This window comes from Plutella xylostella, chromosome 28, assembly GCF_932276165.1.
Source record: "Plutella xylostella chromosome 28, ilPluXylo3.1, whole genome shotgun sequence".
Classification (NCBI taxonomy): domain Eukaryota; kingdom Metazoa; phylum Arthropoda; class Insecta; order Lepidoptera; family Plutellidae; genus Plutella; species Plutella xylostella.
Window position 1 is genome coordinate 468,314 of NC_064008.1, and position 19,719 is coordinate 488,032.

Consider the following 19,719-nt stretch of genomic DNA (forward strand, 5'->3'; position numbering starts at 1 on the left):
CACTACACATTATATTATATTGTTATAAAGAGTAATTAATTATTCGCCTAACTACTAAAGTAAATGAACTATAATTGTTGTTATACGTATATCATATTATACATTGGAGGTACAGTTTATAAATCTTAGCTATGAACTCCTGGACCTCGACCTTAGGCGGCTAGCCGAGAACCAAGTGTTGTGGCGCTCCTTGGGAGAGGCCTATGTCCAGCAGTGGATGATTATTAGCTGATGATCAGCTCCTACTTTTCGCAGATATTTATTTTCTAACCTTCTAAATAATTCCATGAAACATTGTGTTGTTTTTTTTTATTTTAGATAGGATGTCACGTCCGGCATGTTGACGGAAGCGACATCCACCAACTACGTGAGTGATAGCCGGTCACAACAACCACACACACTTGGCCTCTTAACCGTAAGAAGATGGTGAAACGAAAGTCCAAGTAACAGTGGCCGCACGCAAAGCCACATCATGTCACGCACTTATAAGATTTCTTTTTGATACTGATTAATTTTGTGCATGGTGGTTAGGTACTTAAAATCGTTTACATAGTTGCTCTCTTATCATCATCCATTAGAGATTCATAGAAGCTCATGCACATGTCAGCTCAGCAGCATGTCACTTAATAATTGTTGTTTTTTTAATTTCATCATTCCTATAAACAGTAAATCTATTTCTAAGAAAGATTTTGATATTTATTAGATACATTTATCAATTTTAAGATGATCATGTTGACCGGATATCACTTTCCATCAGCTACTTTGGATATTGTTCCGAAGTTCCCGGGACCAATATCACATCCATTATAGATTGATATACATATTTTTAGCCATTCTACTTCGATGATTTTAGCTTTAGCTGACGAGTTTTGGACGTGCTCGAAATAGGCTTAAGTATGTTGAAGTTATGATACCTCTAGTAGGTAATTACCGATAGTGACAACAATAAAATGTGGTTGCAATCATTTACCCCTGTGCCTCTATTCTATTCTATTCTATTCTCTGTGGGGGTGTAAGTACCTGTACCTGGCTCTCTCCAGTGGAACCTTTGTGCATATCCCCAAGGTCTAAACTGCCTTCCTAAGCTTGGACCATCTCCCACCACGCTGGTCCACTGCGGGTTGGTGGGTTCACATATCTAGATGTGCTAAATCTAGATATGCAAGTTTCCTCACGATGTTTTCCTTCACCGTAAGAGCGATGGTATACATTGTACTTATGTTAAAATAACTCATTGGTACATGTCAGCGCCGGGATTCGAACCCGCATCTCTTGCGTGAGAAGTGGGCGCTTACCCGACTGAGCTACCACCGCTCTGTGCCTCTAACTACACTGTAACATTTTACTACAGGCATTTTTGTTTATTACTTACGTACACCATAGAATAAATGAATGTACATACTTTCCATGGTGAGTCATTCTTATCGCAAAGTAGTTAAGTAGGAATTAAGTTTTTCATTGTTTTGATATTGTTTATCTGATTCTTACAGTAAATAATACTTCTAAACTTTGTAAAATATAGCAAGAGCCCTACAACAGCAGGTTTCGAATCCATAAATATTATTTGTCATTTACCTAATGTTGTCCTTTTTCAATATGGATCTGTCAATCCAACATGCTATATTTTACAAAGTATAAGTACTTATGTTTATACAATATTACGTATACCTTTATAAGTACATATATCTCACACATAAATAAATTCATTTGTAATTTGTACCTACTTGCTCAAGTTTTTATAATCCATTAGAGATTGTGACGTAATCATCGTTCGCTTAATAAACAAATAAGAACCAAGATTCTACATCTTAGATGATGTCTTGCATACTTGCCGAGGCCAACGCATTTCTTCTAAGGTGATCAAGTTGAACATAAACGGCATACTCAAATGTATTCTTTAACACCTTAATAATACGTGTCGATTTTCAATTAACATTATAGTTATTGAATCGACTATCACTATTCGATTATAAACTTTACCACCAAAGTCGGTAAAACCATTTTTTACATGGCAACACCCACGCTTAGGTTTCTCGCCGCGCTGCCTTTAATAGTAACAATCCAATTTAAATTTTATTGCCCGGAGACAAGGTAGTTTTAAGCACAACAAAATATAGGTAACTGTATAAGCCAACCACGAAAAAATGCAGTTAATGACAGGTTAGCTACAAGAACTGGAATTCCATTCATACTTGTACGGTTAATAACTCGGCGTGGAGAGAATGCGAGATGCTCATTGGCCCAAGGAAAGGCTCGAGCGCAAGACAAGACTTCACAAGACAGTTGAAGTTTTGCCGCCAAGGAGGCAGGCGTCTTGCGGTTTCTAACGCCATCTATTGCGCTTTACGAAAACTTTTTTCGGCCTTTCTCTCCCGAACTGTCAAATTTAATCATTGTTGACAGTTTCGTGAATAGAACTCAAGTTGTTTGCTGTAAATCAGTGTTTTAAAATAAGTTCAAACTTTTAAGTTGTGTGCGAATAAGGAATTTCTGACACGCAAACAGGTTTCCGATAGAATGTTATGGATTTTGTAACCGCTTGCGTCCAATAAAATCATTCATTGAATAACAGTAGCTGTACCTGTACAATCTGTGTTAGTGTTTTTCTGGACAATAAGGAACATTTTACTGGATTGCTGGGTAAAAGGTGAGTCTACATTATATTACTTATAAGTTATAAGTCAAGTTATAACTGAAATAACTGCCAATTTCTTATTAGAATGTTAGGTAGGTATATAAGAATAGTAAGAAAGCGATCCAAGTGTTGGGTAAACCAAACTATTTACCTAGCTAAGTAAGATACAATAGTTGTTCTAGGTTAGGCTAGGGTACGTTTGCACCTTTGCACTTCATGCAGTAGGTTTTGGACGTACCTATCCTATGCCAGTCAGGAACTGACACTAATCTGACTGAACAAAGTGGACAATCCTTTCGCCAGGCTGACGAACGAACTCCTATTCTAGCTCTTTTGTTTTTCACCAACACGACTAGAAGTAAATGGGTAGCTACTTAAGTACTTACTTAATACCTAGGTACCTTACCTACCATGTATTGTATTTTCACTCCTAGTACAAATCCCAACTGAAATTCAGTCAGATGGATTTTCTATACCCACATTGCGAGGGTGACCATGATAATGTTACATGATGTAAAAAAAGTCTTATCCCTTCGGCACATGGGCACTTTTAAAACTTATAATTATTACAACCCTCTTAGGTATAAAATTACCATTGGTTATGGTATGGGGATTGTCCAAAAGGATGAAATTTTGCGAATTGTTTAAATAGATGCTTCCGATGACGTTATGTACCTGTAAAAGCAGGCATTGCTATAACATTTAGCTTGAGGTGTCGAAAAAAACTTTCCCTTATATAATTTTTATGTAAATTCCTCTTCACATGATATTCGTGTCGTGTACGACATTTTATCTTTGCTCATCGCTGGCCACACCCGATATTGTGAAATGCAATGATTTATGAAGCTGATAATTTTGGAGGCATTGTCTCGGCCGTAAAAATTGCGTTTAGAAATTTCACGATGAAGTGCGAACGTTTTTTTGATATTATCCAAATTTTTGTGTTAGATTTTACTAGGCTTTTTGTCAATTTAATGCATAATATGAGCCTACACATTAGGTAGGTACACTAGATACCAGCTACAGAAAATGGGCCTCATACTGTCAATTGTCAAGCATGATGATAATCTAAACCCCCACTGTATCACGATTCCCACAATTGTCGCCGTTACAATTTACAATACAATAAAACATGAAACAGTTACACTTACGATTGTCGACGATAAATCAAACATTCGCACATTAAAAACAAATCGGCATTTTCTCGCCACCTTTGTGCATTTTACTGAATGATGACGAAGAATGGGGCCCGGGGGTCACTCTTTATGATGAATAACGATGTTTCAGAGCGCTGTTGCGCGAGCCACGACTCTATCTCGTGGTATTAAAGCTGATTGCACGATAGCTCTCGTTCGTTAGTTTTTCGGCAATATAGAGTAACCCACCTGCCAGCTGTTCTCATGCTGGGGATGCTTAAGTCGTAATATGGCCAGCTATTATTCGTATGGGAAAAGCGAGTGTATTTGCATGGGCATGCCTTTCCGGGGTTTCTAGCGGTTATAATTATGTTTACTATTGCGTAAAAAGATGTATGGTAGGTTTAGGTGCTTCGAACAATGCACGATGTTTCTGAACCTGAGAAACGAGAGGCTTTCTTAAATGCTAGCCGGTGGAGTGGAATTTAAAGTGGGAATGTTATTGTCAAGAGCCTATTTGTTGTCTTTCATTTCTAGTGTCTATAAAATGTAAACGTTATTGCCTTGCAGTTCTTAAGAAGGCATTTACTGAGGTTTAATTTGACCCACCTGCAGTCTATTTAGTTACGCTATAAAAGTGCTGCGTTTTCATGTATTTTATGTCTTTGAAAGGCAGTTAATCCTATTCTGCATTTCTTTGAGAGATGGTGAAACCTTGTAGCTGTGGATAGGTATAGAAACATTTTTTAAATTATTTCATCCATAATATATCAGCCATAGGCCGTCCACTGCTGAACATAGTTTAAAATATTTACTAATACTAAATACCATGGCAGCCGCAAGACGGCTAGTTGAAAACAAAGATGATTGAAGATGCAACGCGCTGCGTATTGTGCAAAGGTGCCATTGTTTAGACGTTACGGTCATTTCGCACAGTAGCACTGTTATGACTGTAATCTGTGTTACACTCTACGTTTTTAAATAGGACGCCTTCTGTTCATCTCAGCTGGCTTTTCGGTTTAGTCTTGTTGTGTATTTCACTTCATTTATTAATTTATCCGCATTGGCAATACTGCTTATAATATTGTCTGCGGTGGTTGTAAGCCATAGACATAGACACATCGTTTATTTACTAAAAAAATACACATCACAAATACAAAACAACATCAATAGGAACAGTGACATGAAGAAACACAATAATTGCGTTGTGTTTTATGTCAGTAAAATGGCTCTGACTCACATGTGCTGTACAAAAAAGCCATGCCATAGTCAGGGATATTGATGTTGTATCTCTGGTTATAAGTACATATTATAATTCGATCAGAGTTCGAATCATAATCATCCACCTGAACAAAAATCGTCATATAAACATAATTATCATGCTCGTCCTTAAGAACGAATAAAACTTAGTCGTGAAGTGAGGGCCTCAAGTACATACGTAAGCTATTCTTCACAATACAATAGGATATCCGCCACAGAACAGCAACAATTTATTACACCGAACAAACGGTTTAAAAGAATAGCAACGAAGAGTGGACATACCAGCCTGATATGTAGTGAGATAGCAAGAGGGTTACTCTATACTGATGAAAAACGAGAACGGTCGCGCAATCGGCACATTTAATACAATGACATAGATTCGTGGCTCCGAAACTTCGTTTTTTGTCGTATAATATGTAGAGAGAGTGACCCTCCAGATACCCACGCCCACGGCGAATGGAGATGGTGGTTTATTTATAAACTTCGCAACGACTATGATATAATACTTGAAAAATCCCATCATTCATTCATTTGTTCTCATGGCGGCTCTTTAAGTTTTTTTTTATTAATTTGTACCTGCTAGGAAAATTATAAGTGGTATTGTGAGGAAATAAATTGTGTCTCATCATAAATGATGTTGAGGGACTGAGACGTACGTAATAAGGATAAGCTTTTAGATGAGATCAGTATTATTAATACATTTATAATGCATCCATGTTATGAGTACCGTAGCCAATCAATATAAAATTAAGATCGATTATTAAAAAATATCTACCACAAAACCACAATATAAAGCTTGATACCACCCATCAAAGAGATAAAAAAGCTTGTTTAGTGTAATCAAACTGCATTTGCATACCTGCAAATATATTTAATAGATCCTGTCTTGAGAGATGATTATTGCTGATTTTTATTAATAGTGACGTGATTCCTTGTGCACATCGTAAATAACCTGCCACAGTTTGTTAGCGAACTATTACTTATATTGTCCATCTTTTCGGTATTGAGTACATAAGCATTTTATTTATATCATTTACCCTATAGATTTATTAATCAAGAATAACTTTATGTTTTAATTTAACGTTATTCTTACATACTTTCATAATGAGCGATCTTGAACCTTAGCACTCATCATTGCATTCTAGTATCCGACGACTTTGCGAGTTGCCACACCGTAAGTTGTTGGTAGGGATTTCTTCAAGATTCGACTACAAAATAGCGAATAGGTAATTCATAAATAATTCAATAATAATATATCAGCTGTCCGACACCCATAACACAGGTTCTGCCTAGCTTGGGGTCGGATGGCCGTGTGTGAGATGTCCCCACATATTTATTTATTTTATTTATTTATAATTCGAAATTCGTAGTTTTATGACATAAAATTATGCCTTTTGTTGAATACAAATTCCTTCTCAAATAATGTACTCTAAACGGTGTGTTTAATTTCCATTTTGGCACTTACAATATATATTTATAAATATTCGGTAAGTAGACACATACTACATGTTACATATTTTTGAAACCATTTTTAACAATGAATTTTTGAGCAACGTAGCGGGTAGCTCGTATGATGAATATTGCATAAGGTCCACTCAAAAACCGGAAAAATACCATCTCTAGAGCTAGAAGCCAACTTGATAGGAACACGTTTTAGCCAAGAAGAGATATAACGTTATTGTGAAAGAATTTTACGAAACACAAGCAGATGTGACCGGTCCGCTGTAAACATCATCTTAATGGTATTTCTCGTATTATTGGATAATTTATGTCATTGTGGCCTCGTGCCCAGTGGATTCCAATCACGTTGAATGGTATTGCTATTGTGTATTGAAAAAAAAACACATAAATAAAACAGGATTGGAATAGTAGTGGCATAGTGAATATTTTCAATTGGAAACAAAATTTAAGTATAAAAAGCTATACAGTATAGATCAGTAAATGTAGCGCCAAATCATTTCAATCATTAAAATAACTAAACATAAAATATTTTACAGCAAAAAGTCCCCGGTTGATTGCAAAACTGCTCTCGTCTAAATGCGGTCAATTTAGCTTGCACCAATTTTACAGAGTTTTTTTTCAACTGCTCAGTTCGTGGCATGCGCTCAACAATATTTTAATGCATACTAGATGGAGTGTCAGTGCAAACGAAACGTCTCGACAAATAACACCCCACTTCTACCACTGAACTCTTATTTTGAATTAGTTCGGTGAAAAGATGACTTTATTCATTGGCACAATGGTTACTCATTAGGTTGAACTTAACACACTTTGACAGTAAACAAAATGCGAACAGTTTTTGCTTCATTTTTGTATCTGACCCCTGATCCCCTTTTCTTTTGTATAATTTCTCTCCTCCGAGGTAGTCTGGAAGAAATTACTCTTAGTAATAAGGCCGCCATTTGTACCGTCTATGTTGTGCATATTCTATTGTAATTTCTGTGTTTGTGTGCAATAAAGAATTATCTATCTATCTATCTATCTGACACACCATCTAGTTCGTATATTGTTGATCTAAGCATGCGCGCATGACGCAAGGCAGCAACAGGTTAGCCGAGTCCCGGCCGGGGAGCGCGGTGTGGTCACCCTACATTTCTTCATTGGGCAACACTTTATAAGTTTCTTTAGGAATGCTGTGCTTTAAATTGTGTTTTTTTAATGCAATACTTACCTACGTCTAAACTGAAATAAGGGCCACAGGCCTTTAGCTTATTATGCTTGTGTCTAAAATAAATTTTATAGGTACTATTAGCTTTATAGGAAGGTATATGCAATGCAATGTGTTGCAAGTTGCAACAAAGGAATGATTTTATTTGAAGAAAGTATCCCTAACAAAGAAAGTTAAAGATATTTTACAATATTTTTTCAATTACTTATCAAGTTTTTGGATCCACAATACTTGGACCATGTATATTTTTTCTAAAATAGTGAGGTTTTTCTATCTATTTCTCTATGAAAAACTAAAATGGGGTCTCTTTTAATTGATTATTTTTACATAAATCGCGCTGAGAATAAATAAGATCAATGTTAACTTGATAGCCTCTTTGACTTGCACTGAACTGAAGGTGAGGACACTTTGACCATATGTGACGAGTGACCTTACACCTACTTACACACGGTACTTAGATCCTACAGCATCTAACTGTGCTGAAACCTTGTCACAGTTAATGATTCCCTCGTTTGTTTAAACGGATTTTTTATGTATGTACTGATACTCTGATACCAGATAGATCTTTATTCTGCTTTCTTACATACACAATTACAGAAGTAGATTCACATAAGTAGTATTATATAATGGCCAGGCTATGATATAAGTCAGATATACTTAAAGTTGTGTGTTACTACTGATGAATACATAATATTTAACTCTTCTTGTGAGTATAACATAATGTCAATACTCAGCAAACACAATAAAAAAGCTAAGTTTTCTAAAATATTTACGTACAACTTATCTGAAGATCGATTTAACTTAGCAATCACTCAGAATTCTCCGTAACTGGTGACTCCGAACTCCGATGCACACCTGTGTGAATATTTATTACTTACTCACTCTAATTGTCTTATGTCTGCCCTCAATACCATTCTAGATGGTGCATAAAACTGTACTCGAACCATGCATTACCTTAGTAAACGCAAGGTCTAAGGCAGACAACAGTAATTTAACCCATCGCCGTAATATTGTAATTACGTAGCTTTTAAAAGGTTATTTATTTAAATTCATGTGAGGAATGAAGGTTGTATTTATGGTGTTTAACACATTACTGCAATGATGAGTGATGAACGTTTATAAATTTTATGATGGTTGTGTGAATGTAAAGCGTTTATAGGTCTGTCTGAGAAGTGGTTTTATCGTGCAGTTAAAGAGGTTGTAATCAAGCTTTATGAATAGGTTTCATTTCGTCTTATTCAAGGAAAGCCAGATGTAGTTTCTATACCATTTCAATGAGTTTCTATTCGTAGCCACCTATAAGCATATGGGTACACTCCATCTTTAGGTGGCTTATGGAGTGCATATCTAATGCTACCACCCCACTTGGCTATTCGTATTTATGTATTTGCCAAAACTGCCACGTGTGGTAAGTATATTCGCCAAAATTTTTGCCAAAATGGCCTAGATGTTTGGTATTTAGCAAATACAACAAATACAATAGTCAAGTTTGGTGCTAGCATAACAAAGCTCTATGATGTTGGTTAAGAAGTACTTAGTTGATTCCACGTATAACTGTGTGTGTACCTACAGGAAAACGCAAAAAGATAAAAAGGTCAGAATGTACCTTCTTACATCGTGAGTCGTGACCGAAGGGCTGGCTCCGAAATCCTGACTTCTGAGTCTTCCTAAGGTCGTTGCAATGTCGTCTGCTTTGACCGTGACCAAGTCCTTTCATATTTGAATCCTATTATAAACGCACTAGGGTAAGTTTTTTAATGTGCTACGTGTAAAGTAATGTTTTGCTTAGGTTGGCATTCATGTTATTTATTAGAGTATCTGTTATTATTTCTTAAAAGGAAAAAAAATCGAGATGATTAAGCTTATTGAGAGGGACATTTAGAACTGTAATGAATCTCTTGATTTTGTAACTACATACCATAAATGTTTCACAATTTAAAACCAGTGTAAAGATTTTGAATATTTTTTTCTCACGATATTGTATGTCCTTTACCGGAAACGAGTACTTCTCTAAACTTATTTATAATTAATAATTATTAAGTGTAATTAACATTTCGTTAATGGCAGCAACATATTAGTGCTAACTAAATTACCATATTTCAAACCTCGCGGTTATATTTCGGAGATGTTTCTTCCAATTCCATGAGTAGCAAATGCAAAAAAACAAAGGTATCTGTTCTGGTAATCCTTTATAAGTATTCAAAGAATTCAAACAAAACCATCCTCGATGCCGACCTTGCCCGTTCCGCCTGTAGCCAAACAAGTGATGACATCGAGAATACACTTAAAAAAACTTGCAAAAACTCACACGTAAAGGATTCAAACATCGTACCTTTGTTCGATCTTGTTCGTACTCATTTACTGTGAATGAAGTCAGTAAGTAGATCCTAGATCGTGTGCACCTAGTATTTTGAACCCTTAATAGGGCATAAATAAGTAGGTACTTCAAATTTTTAAATTGTTTTTCGTCCTTAACTCAATGGATGATCCATAACCATTTTGGACTGTTAAGGGATAAAGATTCGAGTTTTTTTTTTTTGTTCTTATAATCAAATTACCTATACATATTTACTTATATCTTTTCCACCTATAAAATATTAAGTAATCCGTCAACTACTCATTGTTATTGACTAGGACGTCATCTAATTAAACTGGTACGAACAAAAAATGGCAATTAGCAAATATGCCGTAAGTAATGTTTGTGTATTCTATTTGGATTGGACTCGACGATCGCCTTCGAATACTAATACTTAAGACGATGTTGTAAGACGATTAAGGAGTTAGAAAAGACGTTTAAAGAATTTCGATTGACCAATAGTTACGTTTGGCAACTAAACTTTACCCAGTAGCAGAGCTTGAGACTTCAGATGCTCTCAATCCCCGTGAATGGTAATCTGCAATGTTTGCAAAATCTTTACCAGTAAGTGCATTTGCCTTTGTAAAGACTTAACGATAGAAAGTGATACAAGTACCATCTTGCATCTGCCCCAGAGTACACAACTACACAAGTGTTAAAGGTGAGCCAGCCACCTCGTGATGTAATCATTTCATTCCGTTCCCAAGCACTCCAGCGCAAAAAACTGATGCCCCATCTTCAGCTAAGTTTTTGCAAGCTCCACTGCATAGTATATCCGAAATAGCAGATTAATTAAACAGCCGTTTGACACCCACGTCTGTTCTTCTGATGGACTTTTTTGGCAGTCAGCCATTAGTGGTTCACGATGTCTATGCCACAATGTAACGCACGTGGTTTTTATGAGTTGTTTTGCAAGAACATTTTAAGGTCTGGCATCCAATATGGAAAATTTAATCATTATGCTTTCAGGGCCCATTCATATTGATTTGAATTCATTGGATTCTGATACCCCTTTCACATATAGCTCGGTTAATCTTACCTGCTTTAGCAACTAATAATAATAATATAAGTACTTATGTGACATCCCATTGAAAGGTCCCGGTACTTACTAACTATGTACCTACTATTAACTGCGAGACTGTGCTTGCTCCATTCACTCCCAATGCCATTTCCACGCATTCGTCGCCAAACAAAACAATCAGATAAGAGTCCTAAAAGATTTAGCAAGCGTCGAAAGCAATACGGCGTTTCACAAATAATTCAAGCGGCGTACAGTCGAGAAACACTGCTTAAGGCTTCGGAATTTGCATTTCCATACCGACTTGGTGGCATACAAATAAGGCTAGCGCGACTCCAAATAGGATTGACTGATCTGGATTCTTTGGCGAAACTGATTAACTGCTCTCTTGATTTCTGGCTCCATATTAGTGGTTTGTGGAACCTCATTGGCCTAGATATGCGTACGGCTTTTTCATGCGTGTCTTAAATAGCGATGTGCGTTTTTCTCATTAAATTCAATGCCCCCATTTGTAGTTGATGGTGGTTAAAGTCTTGTGGCTAGAGTTGATGAAGGCTAAAAGTGCACACTATTCATAGATTAAGTTATAAACTGTATTGTTTGAAGTTATTTGTAGAATTCCATGCAATCTTATCGGCTGTTGGGCAGAATGCAGTTGGAATGCGGTTTTAACGAGGATTGTGTATTTCATTTTGATAACTTGGTAGGTATGGATTGCCGAAACAGTGACTGATTGTGTTTTGTTAAATGTAGGTAGGTACTCAATTATTGTATGATTGGAGAAAGCAGTAATTTAAAAACGTATTTTTATCTATCGTGTCATTAATTAATTAAACCAATACACATATTGGTTTTATTAATACGGATAATGGTAGCTATTCTGAAGGCAGAAATTCTAATTTTAACGCTGTCAAACTATAAATTCTGCTAGCAAAAAATGTCATTTACGGGAACACTCATAGAGTTGAATTTTTATTAAAGAAATTAAGGTTTTGACAGCTCTAAAATTAGAAAATCTGCCTTCAGAATCGACATGAATGTACAGGCCCTCCTCAGTCCTTCGATATCTACCGTCCTCTACCTACATACAGTGTATAGTAGATGACTGTGTATTGCTTGTAAATGTAATCTCAAGCACACGTCAGTGATTCCACTCGCGGCCGCCAGGAGGCGCACTCTAGCTTAAAATAAAACGAATAGACGATTTAAGAAAATCTGTTCAGCCATTAAAAGTGATGCTACTTTTAGTGTTGAATACCGGGGTTTTAATTGGTTCAGGTTAATTTATTTATTTATGTACATTCTCTTTATTGTACTCAAAAACAAATTTTACACAGTTTTTTCCATTTTCGGACAAAGACGGACTTGATGCTAAAAAGCAATTTCTACCAGCTTACCTTTGATTTTGCTAGCTAGAGTGGCCCAGCTCTCGCGGAATGTGCGCTAATCAGCGGCGTGCGCAGTGAAAGTGGCCGCGATCTCAAACACCGCATTGTTTAGCGCCCGTTTTGTAATACAGTTTAAAAATATGTACACGATACCTACTTACGTTGATTGGATAATAATGCGAGATTATTTTGGTCGGAGCTAGGATTAACATTTTTTTTACTAGCAGAAGACTTTCTTTTGGTGACTGACTTCGCTACTAAAATATTTTTAAAATTCAAATGTATGGTCATCCTACTATCAGATCTATATCCGGGAAATGATACAGGTATTTCGCAACATCACTCACCGGCCTCGGTGGCGCAGTAGGCAGCGCGTAAGTCTCATAATCTTAAGGTCGTGAGTTCGATCCTCACCCGGGGCATACCTTTTTGTGGTTTTTCATCCCATTATGATACTTTAGTAGCTATGTTTATCTACGAAGACCTATGAGTGCTATTTGTATTTTATTTAGGGAAAGCTTAATTTTATCTTGAGCTTATTTAAATTTTGTTCAAGTACAGTCTTTTTCTGGACCGGTAATTATTATGCTACTAACTTTGAATAAGTACCTACTTATCTTTTAAATTAATGGCAATGCAAAACACTACAAATATATCTACGAAGTATTCCTACTAATGTGACGAATAAGCGTAGGTCGGTGTCTTACGAAATTCGTGAACATTTACAAATACATACATAGTATAAATACCTACTACCTACTATTAATATTCTAACAATGAATTTGTTGTTATTTAGATCAACCCACATTCCTTCTAAGCAGCAATTCATTTTATAAATTCGTTTAGTAGCAATCATTTCATTTTGTTAGCAGATATAATTATGTATAAAAAAGCACAATGAAAAAGGTAATAACGCCACCTGTTATTCAATAGCATAGTTAATTACGAAAAAGTATGGTATACTACATAAGTACTTGAAATTATAGTTTTTACATACTTACTACCTCTACTATTACCTAGTAGTATAATACCTTATAATATGTAATACATAATTACCATCTTGGTGTTAATTTAATGTGATATCTCTTTTTTACAGATTACACAACTTTGGACTATTTGGTTACACGCTTTAATGAAAAGATGGTAAGTGAAATTTATTTGTCATGTAATTTTATTACATTTTGCACAGTTTAACGTCATTAAACTAAAACACGTGACGGTAGACTTAAAATTATGGTAATTTACAGTTAAATTGCCTATTATTTTCTAAAAATAGTTGAATGTTTTTAGCATGCCTACCTACCTGTCTAAATGCTCATTCACTGACAGACAATGACCATAGAGTGTAAAGCTCAGTGTTGTGTCATATAGTAAGGCCATTCTGAGGTCGTTTACTGAATACATTATTCGTGACATGATTTCAGTTAAGGCGTTGAGTATTTATTTACTTTTACCTGTTTTTTGTGTTCGTTTTTGCTGTAAAATTGATCACAGGTTTTACAATTATTATGATTGCTTCGACGCGACGTAACCTATAAAAAAAGAAGGAAACTAAACCATTTAAATAGTTAAGCGTTGTTAGGTTCATTGCTCTGACAGAATTTTTATAAACTTCTATCAATAATTAAGCATATTGAAAAGTAAATTAGCCTATTAAAACTGCCCACGACCTTTCTGTCACTCAAAATATAACATATATGTTGTCACAGCACTCACAGCTTAGAAATTAATTACCCGTCTTATAACCACATCATAACGGAAATTATTAGCATAAAAATAACCGTTCTAACTGCGGTTAGACTCATTAATTTATATTATCTACGTGTTGCATCAGGTATTGTTGTACAACTATCCCTGCACCAATGCCGACAACATCTTGCACTAGACCATGCTCGCCTTGCCAGTTGCCACCGATCCTCCACTCAACCTGTTAATGCCAACACAACAGTAAGCTTTATGAAATTTATGAGTAGTAGAGAGTAGGGCAGATTGTTGACTTACCAAACTTGTGTGGTATTAAAAACTGGATGTCATTATAGATTATGCAAGGAATAATCAGTCTTTTGCTTGCAAAAGGTTCTTTGTTTCGCGTCCTTTATTTGAATTAATCAACTATAATAAGGTTCAATACAATATAAGATCTAGAGTCACTCATAAATATTATTTTAATTGATTCGTCAGTTAAACTATTTAATCAAACATTTAAGTCTGAAACAAAACATATGTTTTACATAATGCATTGAAGTGTGAACATGATTGTGATTGATTGACTTATTTTAACATTGAATTAATTATACATATATACATATATTTTCAATGCTACATGATAGCATTTATGTTTTTAAGTATGCCTTATTGTCACAAACAAGTAGCTATGGTGTGCATAAAATACGTACTTATTATATTTTCTAATAAATATTTCTATATTAATATACCACAACATTACCACATTCTTGTTTCAAATAACATTAGCAGCAAACTGACCGTTTATTTCGATTGTGTAACTTGTAGAGTTACTCGTCTAACTAGTTTGAAGGTTGATACAAGTTCCAAAGATTTACATATAATATTAGCTGTGGGAATGTACTGCGAAGGTAATATTACTATCACTGAGGTCAAAACATTGTGCTTCAATCAAAGAGTCTAATGAAGACATGATTATTCTATATTTTGACGTGTTGGATTGTTTGGTGGCTACTGTTTGTATAACATGTTATTAAGGGACCAACATTTATTCAATTCTTCATTGCACAATATTCACTGCAAAGAAATGATTTTAAAAAATATATATAGGTAAGTACCACAATTTAATCAATACAATATACAATCTAACACTGATGGTCATATTATAACACATAATATTTATACGTGAGTAAGGAACCGAGTTATTATAAAAAATGAATGGTAAAACGTACAATACGGTACCCGAATGATACAATCTACTATGAAAGGCAGGTGGTGTCACTATAGTGACAGTTCTTAGTCATTGTATCCGGTTGTGTCGAATCACGAAGTTTAAAACGGCTATTGAATACCAATTTTAGGAGTCCGCTAACAGTTCCGCACCTTTCTAAGGGTTGTAAATGGTATTGAATAATGGAGGTATTATAAAAATCCCGCGTTTTTGTAGCGGTGATGAAAGATCTTTTAAATAAATAAAAAATATGAACGACACTGATATTGCTGATATTCCGGTCAAAACAAAATAATTTTATTTTAAATGTTTGAAGTTTTGGTGTAACTTAAGAGCGATTCAAATATAAATATAGATACTACCCATTTCATGAAAATGTTTTTGTGTTTTTTTGTAACCTATTGTACCTAATTTACTTGTATCCATAGCCGACGAAACTGATTAGCATAATATTGTAAACCTATCTTTCATTTATCATCATCTTTTTATCATTTGCTATTCCTGTCTGCTCTGTGCTTGCCGCTAAGTAATAATGATGATGTCATCGATGCAGGCTTGTATATAAAATTGATTATGGAAACCACTCATGATCGGGTGCATTATGCAAAATTGCTCACCATAAAGTTTTACAGCCTGTTGGCGCTGTTTGCAGTCTATCCACAATATCAAATGTAAACATAGATTCTCGTAAACATAGGTCCATCTGTATGGATAGTTGCGAATAGTAGCACTCCTTACAAACCGGTTTAAAAAATGAAACGTAAACTTTTCGTCTGACACTCAAAAATGATAAACACAGGGTTTTAGAAAAAGGATATGGTAAGCCGAAACTCATTCGATCTTTTTTCAACATTCTGTATAGTAGTCGTTTATATTTATAACCATAAACCCATACAATATGAATGAAAATACAATAACAAACATTTTAACAATTAATAGAGACATTCCTACACGTCTTGTTGCCCAAGAGAGAGCCAATCTTCGCAATTTAGGCAATTTCACTTTCCGTTAGTCATTCAAATTGTGCAAATTTGAATGTTTTAGAAAATTTTGCTTAGATGCTACTTAGGGCTTACATAAAAAAAGCTTAAGTGGCTTATGCAATAGTGTGTCGCATTGGCTCCAGCTATTGTAGTTGAATTTTATAATTTAATCCAATAAAAGACCAGATACGCAAATAAAGTGTAAAGCCCCCAGACAAATCTACTACTTACAGCTACCGTACCACCGCATATTAACAACCCATGAGAAGCATTCCTTATCTGTCAAAACTGACATTATTTTATGTATAAATCTGATAGATGTTTGACAGATAAGCGATGCTACAGTGCCACAAACGTATTTGTTCCAGTGACAGCTCACGTAAATGTCTAATATTTCTTCATTCTATAAGATTTTAAGTTTGCCAGTAGTGGTAATACGCTCTTGTGGTTTTAATAAACCAATATGTAATCCATATGAATATATAATTCATTAGTAAATAATGAGATATGGATCAATTTAGTTCGCTCTCACCGGAACAGATAAGTTTGTCGCACTGTACTTATTTATGAATTGTTAATTTTTAATGCGACTAGACTAATCTAGTAGAAGATACAGAGTTCCTAGTTTACACGAATTACAAAAACAGGCCGAAGGTTGTAGGTTGCCGCGCTTTCTTGCATTGTGTCACAGAGGCGCTCGAAGCTCGCGTATTATCTCACGTTGGCTGTGAAATTACAATAAAATACAATCGGGTGGCGTAAGTGGGCGGTCTCGTTAATTGTACAATGAGAGGAGCTCCTACGCCGAATAGTTGTTGAATTCGGTGCCAAGGTCGGCGCTCGTCAACCGCCGCTCGTAATTCATAAATACTTGCTGCAATGTTATGCACTTCGCTGCTACCGTACCTCCGAGATATTAGCAATAAATCATGCTTAAGCAGCATTGCTCGCCTGTCAAACGTATGTTAGATCCATACAAGTTGCGCCAAATTTGTTTAATGTAACACTATCAACATAAGACGCCAGTATTGGCATTTTGAGTTGCTAGCTTGCTAGGTAAATATGCAGGTTCAAAAATTCTCGAATATTGTCATCAAATATACCGTGCATAGGTGTAGGTCTCACTGGTAGGTATTATTATAACTGGATGAGGAAAGAATGTTGTTGACACTCCTTTGGCTTTAGCAGATACGTATGTCCCGCAGTTCTTGTAAATTGTTATCTTCAAATCATATTTCATGGATTTTACATGTGCTATCTAATATAACCACTAACCTAAAACTTCCGTTAAAACTAAACAAAGAGTTATAAAATTACGACACCGCTTTACCAGCTCTACTAAGATAATTTTACGCAATAGAAGTGCGAGTAGCGTTCTTTTTCTCCTCCTAATTAGTTACGAGAAAGTGTTATTATGGCTTATAATACAATATAACCCTTAATTTACTGTAATACAGCTATCATGCTGATAGCTGCAGATATACATAATTATTTTTAGTCTAGTAGTTCCTTGCTCAATGTTTTCATTCTTTATAATATACCAGATTTAATACACTAGCTACATACGGATCATGTATGGACCAAAACAGGTGTAAGGCACACCTGTCAGACTATTGCCCAACTGCTAATAGGTCTAGAAAACTGGATTCGCATACGAAAACATATTAACATTATCTCCTTCATCAATATTACGTGTGGTTTAATACACGGCCTACATGGAGTGTGGTGAAAACTCATTTCGCTAAAAAAGGTCCACACACCGCCGCCGGCACAGCGGGTGGACTTGAAAGAAACTGGAAAAATTACCGTTCGTACCCGATAATTGGGTCTTGATTAAGTGTGACGGCAATGGAATTATAAGTATTGTCATTATTTGCAGTAACGTACGGGATAAGTGAGGTATTATGGCGGGTCACGCATGCTATTTGCTAAGTATTGGGTCATTACTGTTGGAAGATTCTGGTTATTAGTAGTGTTTTATCATGCTAAGGCAACTGCCATACTTACAAGTGTTTTCCTGGATACAACACGATCATACTAAATGTCATTCATACCAAATAAAACACCCACGCCTCAGCTTTCTTCTATTTGAGATTTGCGAAGACCACACAGGTTTTGTATAAATACTTGAAAAATGTCACACAAGTCCTCCATTAGCATAGAAAGAATGAAAGAATTGTGCGTGGGCCGGCTCACCCACGAGAATGACGATCGTGAAGTACCTTCTGTCACTTTCCTTTTTGTGACCCTTGAGGTCTTACGACTGTGGAGTTGTCATTTACACCGCGTACAAATGAGACGTAATTATTCTTTACATCGGTGTACTTGTAAGTAATCATACTACATTTTCTGTACCTACAAATACTTATGTTGGTACGAGTATAAACTGTTATTTTAGATCTATTTGCATAGAAGTTAGTGAATTATGAATAATTGTAAGAATCTACGTGACGCGAAAACTATTATCCAGACTATCAGGCAGATAAATTACGTATCAAAATAGTTTATAGTTATAGCCTGGCATTAAACAAACAAGCCAGTAAAGTTTATAACTCAGCTCATAGTCAAGTTAAGTATATAGGACTGGCTTAAGCACCAACAATGATACATGGCCGGCGACAAAAACATGAAAATGAACTTGTCACTTTCGTTGCAACAAGCCATAACAATATTTCTTCGGACCTTCAGGCCATTGTATTCGACATTGTCAACTTTCACTACACAATAGCACCGAGTACTGAGATCTGTATCAAATGAACCACCAAGACAATGCGAGGCGACTACAATCTGTACCAGCTTAGAACCCTATATTTACTTACAACGCTATCAAATATCAATCCAAATACGATCTAAGCGAAGTGTTTTTGAGAGCCAAAGAAAAACGTTCCGTAGGTATGGATGTTAAAGACCATAAGGTTGGCTTAGATTGGTAGGAGGTAGGACTGAGATGTGGTCTGTTTTAGAACCAATTAGCTGAGGAAGGCCATTGTTTGGATAATGATGTGATGGTCGAAGCGGCACAGGTGATGCTGTGAGGTGAATGTCAAAAGTTTTTGCGAATACCTACCTACCTATGTTGTTTTTTTTTCTGTGGTGGCAAATGATGTGTGCTAAATTAGAAGAACGCTAATTTGCAATTGGATGTTTTTTTAAGATGATGGACTTCTATGATATCATCTCTATTTAGGTATTTTAAAAAAAGGCTTACTTAAATTGGTTGAGATATTCTTCATAATACAATACATGCAATAAGTAAGTAAAATACGTAAAAATAACCACCGGTATATTTAAATTGAACAACACAGGCAGTTACAAAAATACTTTGCAGCACATACCAATACACGATACCTATTAAAGAGAC

At 35.6% G+C, this 19,719-nt stretch overlaps 1 protein-coding gene and 1 non-coding gene across 2 annotated transcripts in view; both read left to right on the top strand.

Moving 5' to 3' along the window:
• The first annotated feature begins 2,250 nt into the window (after window positions 1-2,250).
• Window positions 2,251-19,719, top strand: part of LOC105389162 — a 60,121-nt gene continuing 42,652 nt past the window's right edge. Inside the window, exons 1-2 of the mRNA XM_048631266.1 lie at window positions 2,251-2,647; window positions 13,558-13,604. The gene's annotated coding sequence lies outside the window, so the exon portion shown is untranslated. The remainder of the gene's footprint in view (window positions 2,648-13,557; window positions 13,605-19,719) is intronic.
• On the top strand, window positions 12,811-12,883 carry Trnam-cau. Its single transcript has one exon. It is a non-coding gene; the product is annotated as a tRNA-Met (tRNA).